The sequence below is a fragment of the Lathyrus oleraceus genome, chromosome 2 (assembly GCF_024323335.1).
Source record: "Lathyrus oleraceus cultivar Zhongwan6 chromosome 2, CAAS_Psat_ZW6_1.0, whole genome shotgun sequence".
Classification (NCBI taxonomy): domain Eukaryota; kingdom Viridiplantae; phylum Streptophyta; class Magnoliopsida; order Fabales; family Fabaceae; genus Lathyrus; species Lathyrus oleraceus.
Genome location: NC_066580.1, coordinates 130,718,506 through 130,729,373, shown reverse-complemented (window position 1 = coordinate 130,729,373; position 10,868 = coordinate 130,718,506).

Here is a 10,868-nt window from a genome sequence, read left to right as displayed (position 1 = left end):
GGTTGTAGAATCAGCAACTGTATCTTGCTTTGAACTTTTCTAGCTCACAGCGCCACCATTTAAGCAAAACACATAACCATTGGAACCATTCATATTAAAGCGTCTCAGCACTTTGTGTATGTACTCTTACTTAGGCCAAGCATTTGGTGATCTATCTCTATAGATTCTGATTCCTAATTTATAGGCTGCTTCACCTAGGTCCTTCATAGAAAAGCATTTCCCCAACCAAGACTTTACTTGTTGCAGGGTAGGGATATCGTTTCTAATGAGTAATATGTCATCTACATATAATACCAGGAACACGATCATGCTCCCACTAACTTTCTTGTAGACACAAGGCTCATCTTCGTTCTTGATGAATCCATATTGTTTTACTGTTTCATCAAAACGAAGATTCCATGAGTAGGTCACAGGCTCATCTTGATCCATGAGTAATACATCACCTTGATCTGTTATGAGATATCCATATCTCTCAGGTAGGTGACGTATCTTGCTTGACCTACGCTGGTCTTGTTCTACTTGAGCAGGTTGCTCTTTACACAACTATTTGTGTTTCCTGCTCTAATTCCTCCATAGGTGTATCAATGCCTTGTGATTCTTGAATTTCTTCAAGCTCTACTTTCCTCCCACTGATTCCTTTGGAAATAAAATCCTTTTCTAGGAAAACTCCAGTTCGAGCGACAAACACTTTGCCCTCAGAAGGATTGTAGAAGTGACACCCTCTTGTTTCTTTAGGATACCCCATAAATAAGCATTTGTCAGATTTGGGCTCAAGCTTATTTGAAATTTGTCATTTCACATAAACTTCGCAACCCCAAATCTTCATGTAAGACATATGTGGTTTCTTACCACTCCATATCTCATATGGTGTCTTCTCAACCTTTTTGGATGGAACACGGTTAAGTGTGTAAGCTGCTGTCAATAGTGCATGTCCCCAAAAGGAGTTTGGAAGATCGGCGTGACTCATCATGGATCGGACCATGTCTAACAGGGTTCGATTTCTTCTCTCAGATACACCATTCCATTGGGGTGTTCCAGGAGGAGTGAGTTGGGATATGATCCCACACTCTTTCAGATGGTCATCAAAGTCTAGGCTTAAATACTCACCACCTCGATCTGATTGAAGAGTTTTAATATTCTTACCTAGTTGGTTTTGTACTTCATTCTTGAATTCCTTGAACTTTTCAAAGGACTCTGATTTGTGTTTCATTAAATACACATAACCATATCTACTGAAATCATTAGTAAATGTGATGAAGTACTGAAAACCTCCTCTGGCTGGTATGTTCAGTGGTCCACATACATCAATATGTATGAGGGCCAAAAGATCATTAGCTCTTTCACCTTTTCCTGTGAATGGAGACTTTGTCATCTTTCCAATTAAACAAGATCTGCATGTCTCATATGATTCATAATCAAAAGAGTCCAAGAGTCCATCTTTATGGAGTTTGGAAATGCGTTTCTCATTTATGTGGCCTAATCGACAATGCCAAAGGTAAGTTGGATTTAACTCATTAGGTTTCATCCTTTTAGTATTAATGTTATAAATAGGCATTTCAAGATCAAGGACATATAGTCCATTGTTCATTTGTGCAGTAGCATAGAATATTTCATTCAAATAAATTGAGCAACAATTGTTCTTTATTGTAAATGAAAAACCAAACTTGTCCAAACAAGAAACGGAATTAATATTCCTGCTAATTGTGGGTACATAATAATAGTTCTCTAACTGAATTATTAAACCACTAGGTAAAGTCAATACATAAGTTCCTACGGCTAAGGCATCAACCTTTGCTCCATTGCCAACTCGTAGGTCGACTTCACCTTTTGCCAAATCTCTACTCCCTTTTAGTCCCTGCACATTAGTGCAAATGTGAGAACCGCATCCAGTATCTAATACCCATGATGCAGAAGTAGATAAATTAATTTCAATAACAAAATACCTGAAGTTGAAGTCTCTACTCCATTCTTCTTATCTTCCAGGTACTTTGGGCAGTTCCTCTTCCAGTGTCCGGTCTTACCGCAATGGAAGCAGGTGCCTTCTTTTGCTATGCCTCCACTAGGCTTTAAAGCAGCAACAGTGGGTTTGGGTTTGGCAACTTCCTTGCCTTTCCCTTTATCACCCTGCTTAGTGGGCCTTTTGTTCTGTCTCTTTCCATTTCCGATCATCAGAATGGACTTCCCTTTTGACTTCAGATTCTGCTCGGCATTTCTTAACATGGCGAGCAGTTCAGGAAGAGATTTGTCCATTTCATTCATATTGAAATTTAGGACAAATTGACTTAATCTATCTAGCAACGATTGCAAGATCAAGTCAGTCGCAAGTTCCTTTTCGAGGGGAAAACCCAATCTCTCAAGGTTTTCCACATACCCAATCCTCTTGAGCACATGGGGACCTACAGGGGCTCCCTCAACTAACTTGCCTTGAAAAAGGGCTTTTGAAACTTCAAACCTCTCATGCCTTTCTTGCTCTTGATAGAGCATCTTCAGGTGTTCGATCATATCGAATGCTGACATGTTCTCATGTTGCTTTTGCAATTCTGAGTTCATGGTAGCTAGCATGAGACAAGCAGTTTCATTGGCATCATCGACATGCTTCTTATAAGCATCTCTTTCTGCCTTAGGTGCAGAACTAGGAGGTTCCTCTTCAGGAACAGGTGTCTCCAAGACATAGAACTTTTTATCATGTTTGAGGATAATCCTCAGGTTTCGGTACCAATCCAGAAAATTTGTCCCAGACAATTTTTCCTTATCAAGGATTGATCGCAAAATGTTGTTAGAGGTGTTTGCTGTCATGGTAATCTACATAAGAATTAATGAAAAAAATATAAGTATCATTGACATATTTAATTAGGCCTTTAATCAAATATGCTCCCTCTATTTTACTCAAAACAAATGACCCTCTTCATCTGATTCGGAAAATCCCGTTGGAAGATTTTCTAGTGGGTCGAGATCCATATTTCACTTTGTTCTGAGTCCGCGTAGGCGGATTACACAAAACTAGGTTATTTAGGTAGGAACTCCTTCTAATTGTATCTCATACAACTCTCAAAAATTTCAGTTGGGTGAATAACTCCTTATTCCAATCCATCATATGGATCATTCCCAACTCTTGCTTCTAGACATATATAATATTATTATAATTAAGTTTGACCCATCGTTTTAGCAGTTGGATATTACAATTATCCCATCGCACCTTACTAATACAGAACATGCACCTCGCGTAGGCGAAACCTACATTATCCGATACTAGTCTTGATGAGTGCTAAAACTTGGAAAGCAAACATATATAATATTATTATAATTTGTTTAGTTAAGTTTGACCCATTGTTTTAACAGTTGGATATTACAATTATCCCATCGCACCTTACTAATATAGAACATGCACCTCGCGTAGGCGAAACCTACATTATCTGATACTAGTCTTGATGAGTGTTAAAACTTGGAAAGCATAAACTTAATATTTAATTTGAGAGAATTGCAATTTTTCTGATCTCACCGGCTTATTTATCATATAAATCGCCTCTCACATGCATCAACATACATACATACATAATGAAATAGTTATGGCCCCTAGCGCAATTGTTCTCCCAAGCCAATGAGAGAACCTAAGCTAACCTAACAACGATCTAAGCTTCTCCAAGCAAGATCTTCAAGGTTGTCCTCCTTTGGCACTGACTTCTTTGCTTTCTTCATATCATTACATTACATAAAGAAACTCGTTTTACATACGAGGGAGTAAGATGAGAAAAGAAGTTACATTGAGAGATTTAAAAGAGAGGCACGACACGCATGTCGTATTTTAAAACCCAAAACAAAATAAAGGAAAACTAAGGCCATAACCGATCACCACAAGACAATAATAAACACTTTATTATTATTATTATCAATTTTAATTCTTTTAATTAATTAAAACCAAATTAAATTTCGACGACCGATCGCACTACGCAGAGTTAGCCGGGGGTCCGCTGCCCGGTCAGCGGGAATGGGTGTTAGCCGAACGGGTGAATTTTGCATCAACACTTGATACTTTAAAGCACTGAGTTAGCCGAACGGGTGAATTTTGCCTTGCGTTAACCGGTTAACCATATGCGTTAACCGGTTAACACTGTTTGAAATCTGCTCAAAAATTGTTTTCTGCCTTGCGTTAATCGGTTAACCAAATGCGTTAATCGGTTAACACTGTTTGAAAATCTCTTGGAAAACTGTTTTCCATCTTGCGTTAACCGGTTAACCAAATGCGTTAACGGGTTAACACTGTTTGAAAAACTTAAAATTTTTATTCCGTATTGCGTTAACCGGTTAACCATATGCGTTAACCGGTTAACACTGTTTGAAAATCTTTTAGAAAACAGTATTCTATCTTGTGTTAACCGGTTAACCATATGCGTTAACCGGTTAACACTGTTCGAAAAAGTGTTTAGAAAGCACAACTCTTGTGCAGTCATAACCCCAATTGCATAACTCTCTGACAACACAACCCTTGTGCCGTCACTAACCCTGATGCACCAATTTCAGACCGTCAAATACATCTCGATTGTTGATTCAGTATGATTGATCAATACGTCATTCCTTCACCATACTAATGTCGGATCAAGAAGCAAACGACCATTGATCGCTCAAAGGAAAACAACCATTGAGTGTTTGAATGAACGAAACGAGAACACTATATCATATATAATGTATTTTGCATTAGGATTATATATATCATATATATAACTTGATCGATCTCAATTTAATCTTTGATTCATTCTGTCTTTAATCATATTAATACAGACCAAAAATAGTTATCAGATTCATGGTTTCGTAAGTGGCTCTGATACCACTGAAGGAGAATTGCCATCCAAGGCGCAGCGGAATTTAAAAATTTCTCCATTTAGTGATCCTTACGAATGGGCATGATCAGTGATAGAATCGTTACCTCTTGTGGCGATCACGAACGTTGAACGATGACAACGTCTCTACTCACTCCACACGAACGGATTCCTTCAATCTTAGTGCTAGCTGTTACGAATGAAGGCTTTGAGTGAGAGAGAGAGAGAGAAAAGAAATTGCAGGCGAGAGTGACAATGCTTCTACCCAAGGGTTCTATTTATAGAACCACTTGTGTGGGCTGCAAGCTAAAAAGCCCACTCAAGTGAATATGGCCCATATCTTATAATATGCCAAAATCACTTAAGTGTGTGGTACATTACCGTATTTCGTATTCTGGTTAAGTACACCGTACCTTACGATGTTCTATAATTCACTTAAGGAAACCGTACATTACAGTATTCCTTAATTACTCTATCTCTCATCAATCCGTCCTTTGTGTGTGACCCTGTAGGTTTTCGCGACGTTGGAAACTATATTAAATCACGCATTTAACATAATAAACAGTGAGTGGTATCTAGCAACACATCACTGCTACCCAAGACACGAAAATGTCATATGATCTGACAAAACCTCGTGTGATAATAATTATGTGTATAATTACCCTTTTGCCCATATGTCTATATTGAACACAAGGTATAGACCATGTCATCCTTGTCCAATTCAATATTGGGCCCATAGACATTTATCCTGTTACGCAGGATGGGCAAATTCCATCTAGGTCACTCATGTCCCTCAGCATGCTTCGTGGAGTACCCATCAACTGTCTTTATGGTTATCCAGTTACGGACAATGTTGGATCAGCAATAAAGCAATCGACTCTACATCTAGGATCCATAGTGGTTTCAGGTCGAAGAGTGGTATACACCATTATCACCATGAGAATAACTTATGACACTTTGCATAACTTTCTATATAGTATTCTCATAGCGGGTCAATCCGGTATAAATATTACTCTTAATATTCATACCTATGTTTAAGACTTGATAACTCTTTATCCATGATCCATGAGATGTGATCATCAGTCTACAAACATAACAGTCTTAATGCTTTAATGTTATCCCACTTCACAATAAAGCTCGACTACGGATACTTTAAGAATAGTGTCCTTATGTTTAATGTGATCTCATGATTAAGTCATACTTGATACATTAAATGGACTAGCTATTCTAGGGACTTTATTAATCAAACATAATAAAGAAAAAAGCCATTTATTAATTAATAAATAATTCGATACAAGTACCAAAAGTATTGGCCTCTAGAGCTTACACCAACAAAAACCTATAAGGTCGCACACAAAGGACGAATTGATGAGAGATAGAGTAATTAAGGAATACCGTAATGTACGGTGCCCTTAAGTGAATTATAGAACATCGTAAGGTACGCTGTACTTAAGTAGAATGCGAAATATGGTAAGGTACCACACGCTTAAGTGATTTTGGCATATTATAAGATATGAGCCATATACACTTGAGTGGGCTTTTTAGCTTGTAGCCCACACAAGTGGTTCTATAAATAGAACCATTGTGTAGAAGCATTGTCACACTTGCAATTTCGTTTCTCTCTCTCTCTCTCTCACTCAAAGCCTTCATTCGTAGCAGTTAGCACTGAGATTGAAGGAATCCGTTCGTGTGGACTGAGTAGAGGCGTTGTCACCGTTCAACGTTCGTGATCGCCACAAGAGGTAACGATTCTATCACTGATCATGCCCATTCGTAAGGATCATTAAAGAAGAAATTTTAAATTCCGCTGCATTTTGGATCGCCCTTCTCCTTCATATTATCCATCAGGTATGTTCTCGAAGCTTGCATCTGACCTATCTGCTCTGTTATATCTATTTGTTGTGTCTGCATCAGATGCATATGTTGCATCAGATTTATTTATTGGATATGCATATTAGAAATAAGGTTGCAATGTTCGACATCGATGGCATTCTAGGCTTGGACGTCGCGAAGCACATAATCAAGTGTAATATGTGCGGCTCTAATAGTAGTACCTGCAAAAGTTTCAGAAAAATATGGTGTGGTGTATGCAGATGAGACAGGAATATGAGGGGAATGACATGGGGGTGGCTCATGCATAAGATAGCCTTTCTCTTTATGGTTATACTCTTCGTTGGTGTCCCCTCCTGTATTGACATTCTTATGAATGTCCATGGGCACCAATTCAGCTTCAGTACCAGCAATCAAATTATAAATCCAATTTTCCCTATTTTTCACTTTTTTATGGTCTGGGAAAGGTAAAACACCCCTAGAAACCTATTTGTTACTAATAATCAACAAACATTTCCCATCCCTCCTATTTTTAATCAACCGCATATGGCGGCATGCAATAATATCAAGTTAAGGTGTGGGTAAAGGATCAAGCATAGAAAGCTTTGTGTCCAAACCTATGGTGCGAGTTATTGAGCTAATCACTCTTCCAATAGATATATGCCCCTTTTTAGTAGTGTCAAATGCTTTCACATGGGCCAACATAAACAGGGTTGAATTAATTCGTGATTGTTTAAACACAGAATGAATATATAATAATTCCTTTGTATTTATCCCACTATCGTTCTCCTGGTCAAAAATGGAATGTGTTAATATTTGGTGAAAGTATCTTATGGTCGGGTTATGAACATGAATTGCATTATTCCCCTAAAAACTATCAGAAAGATTACCAGTTAATTATTCTCAAAAACGACCAAAATCATGTGCCCACTATGTATCTAACGGGGTCTCACAAATAGTAACCTCACCGTGCCGGAATTGTAACAAGTCAACTATATTATTTTGATTAAATTAATACGTTTAGTTAAACATTCTGAATTTGACCGTCCCTACAGTGCTAGTACTCATTAACTGTGTAGTGTATGAAAGAGAGCTTAGAAATTCTAAGGTGAGTCAAACATAGGTTGTACTTTTATGTGCAATAAAGTGAGATAAACATATCTTATTTAGCATCTAGTGAACACTATCAAATAAACCTAAATTGCATAAACAAGAGTCATAGGCATAGCTCGTCAGAACAATGGTTTGGTTGACCAGAGTTTCATAGCGCTTTATCTACTTAACATCATCTCTTCTATCCCGAAATGTAATTGTCGCATCTCGAAAAATACGATCCCTCGTGATGGTCGCGGAAAAAATTAGTTCGAACAGAGTCGCCACAGAACTTTATTCATCCCAATGAAGGAATAGGATAATATCGATAAAACTTTCAAAAATAGAATAATGGTCGTCGCAACCATATTCAGGTTCGGGAGTGAATTACGCAAGGGGGAGGTATTAGCACCCCTCACGTCCGTTGTACTCAACGGGAACCTTTTAGTTAAACTTGTGATTTGAATGTTAGCTTATGTTGTTTGTTTTATTCGAGTGATAAAAATATTGAAAAGAGATGGTTGGAAACCTCAGAACGGGGGAAAAGGGGAGGTTTTTTATTAGTGTGCTCGCCAAGATCTCGCAATATCGTGCCTACGTATCCTTATGGTGCAATAAGGAAATCAGAGCAATCATAGTTCGGGGAACTACGGTTGGTTGGTGTCTTTTAATGAACGACTGTTTAGATCGCATTCTAAAGGCTAAACATTGACTTGTCTATTCTCGGCGGAGGCTGAAGCACTAGTTTTTTATGCGTGTTACAAAGGATTAAACAATGTTCTTTTTGAAAATAGTTAAGTTATTGATTGCACGAGGGCGAGGATTTAAGTTTAATATGTTGGGTATCTTTTAGAAGAACGAAAAAATATTGAGCAAAATGGTGCACACCATTCGTTCAATCTTTCGAAGAATAATAAGGCGAACGCCTTCTACTCCCTTTTCATTCAAATTATTATTGAAAATTGTTTGTGGAAGTTAAATATGCATGGTAGTGAGGCGAGCGCCTCCCACTTTCTTATTCAAGGAATAGTGTGGTGTGCGCCACCCATTCCCTCATCCAAGTTCAATTAAAGTGTTTTAATCGGAAGACGAAAGTTTGAGCAATATGTCGAGCGCCAATCGTTCAAATATTCGAGAGATAGTGAAGCGAACTTCCACCATTCTCTTTTTCAAATAAAGTTTAAATTATAAAAAAGAAAGCTCTTAGAAATTATATTAGCTTTAAAAGAAATGATTTGAATTCGAATTTGGTAAAGTTTTAATCGGGCGACAAGAATTCAAGCAATATGGAAAACGCTAATCATTTGAATACTCGAGAGATAGCAAAGCGAACGCCTCCTAGACTTGTTTTTATTCCTATTTTAAATTATAAAAGAATATCCTTTTTTATAAAGTATATTGATTTGAAACATTACTTGAATTTGTACAATTAAGGTTTTAATCGGGTGACAAGAATTCGAGCAATGTGGCGTACGCCAATCATCCGAATACTCGAGAGATAGTGAAGCGGACGCTTCCTATACTCCTTTTCACCCATGACTTAGAATTAAAAATTTTAAGGAGTATATTAATAAAGAAAGGTTTGGATTTGAACTCGTGAGAATTAGTTGGGTTTTACACGGAAATACTTGGCGTTAGACCAAAACTGGATTCAAAAAACTTATTCATTTATCAATTCTAAATAACTTCCTAATTATTTATTTAAGTATAGTATTATGACAAGAATGAGTGACTAAAACCTAACCAAATATAGAGCAAAATTATATTAAACTTATTTTCACTATACTATTATTATTATTATAATTGTTCAAATATTTAACTATGTATTAAAAGATAAATACAATTGAGTCACAATAAATCAGGTGCATTAGTAATAAAGGGGTAAAGTTTAAAAGAAGGCAAATTATAAACAAAGCCCAAAAGAAGGCTCCCAATCAGTAGGGGTGGCAAACGGGCATGCCCGCCCCGTTTAGGCCCGCCCCGTAAAAAAACGGGGCGGGGCGGTCATAGTTGAGGATGTGGGCCTAAAACTTAGACCCGTCCCGCAAAAAAGTGAGGGCGGGGCAAGGAAAGCCCGCGGGCACTGCACTTTTTAAGCCTAAAAATGCAAAAATTTATGTAAATACACGTGCCCGCAAAAGCCCGCGAAAAAAACGGGGCGGGGCGGGGCAGACACATTTGAGGGCGAGGGCCTAAATCCTTGGCCCGCCCCGCACAAAAGTGCGGGCAAAACGGAGATGCCCAGCAGGCCGAGCCCGTTTTGCCACCCCTACCAGTCAGCAATATTTGGTAATGGGCCCTAAGGCCCAAAACTCCTCTCTATGACCAATTCAAACCGAGCAGGAAAGGAGGAAAAAAATGGGTCAGAGTGGGCCTTAAGCCCAACTCCACCCGAGCCCAACGAAACCAATCGTTTGAAGTTGAAACGAAAAAAAAGGGGGGAAAAGGCAGTTGTACATCTTCCCCAAGCGCGTGTCACATGGAGTGTGCCGGTTAAACTTCCATGGGAATACATGTAGCTTCTTGAGAAGGTGAAGCGGCTGGCCATGATTATTGTCCTTTATTACTGTTACGAATTAATTAATTCTTCTTCAATTACTTTAACATTCTGCTGTAAAAAAACAAACTGTATTTAACGTGATTCAACCACCAAAACTCAGTACACAAGATAAAACAAACCTAGACTCCCTTCTCTATCGTTCAAACATGTGACTTAATGTTCTGACCTTAGACCCTCTTTCATTCTAGAAAAACAAAATCTCAAACTGATTCTTCTTCCTCCCCAAACTTCCCCCTCCAAATTCTTATAAAGGCAAGAAACATAAACACACTGCAAATTCATACCGACATCACTCTAAACAACTTAAATTCGTGCATCCGCAAATACAATTCATCCACGAATCTCAACAAGCAAGGAAAGTAAACGAAAGCCATCAATCAAAATGAAAACACAAGCAAGCGAAACAGAGAAATCTTAACCCAAACAACATTCTTAAACCCCGATTTCACAGTCATGTACAATCAAAAGAAAACCCTAAAATGAATAGAACAATGATGTAAGAGAAATGAAACGAAGATATACCAAATTTGGATGCTACTGCGATGACCCACATGTTGGTTTTTTCTTCGTAC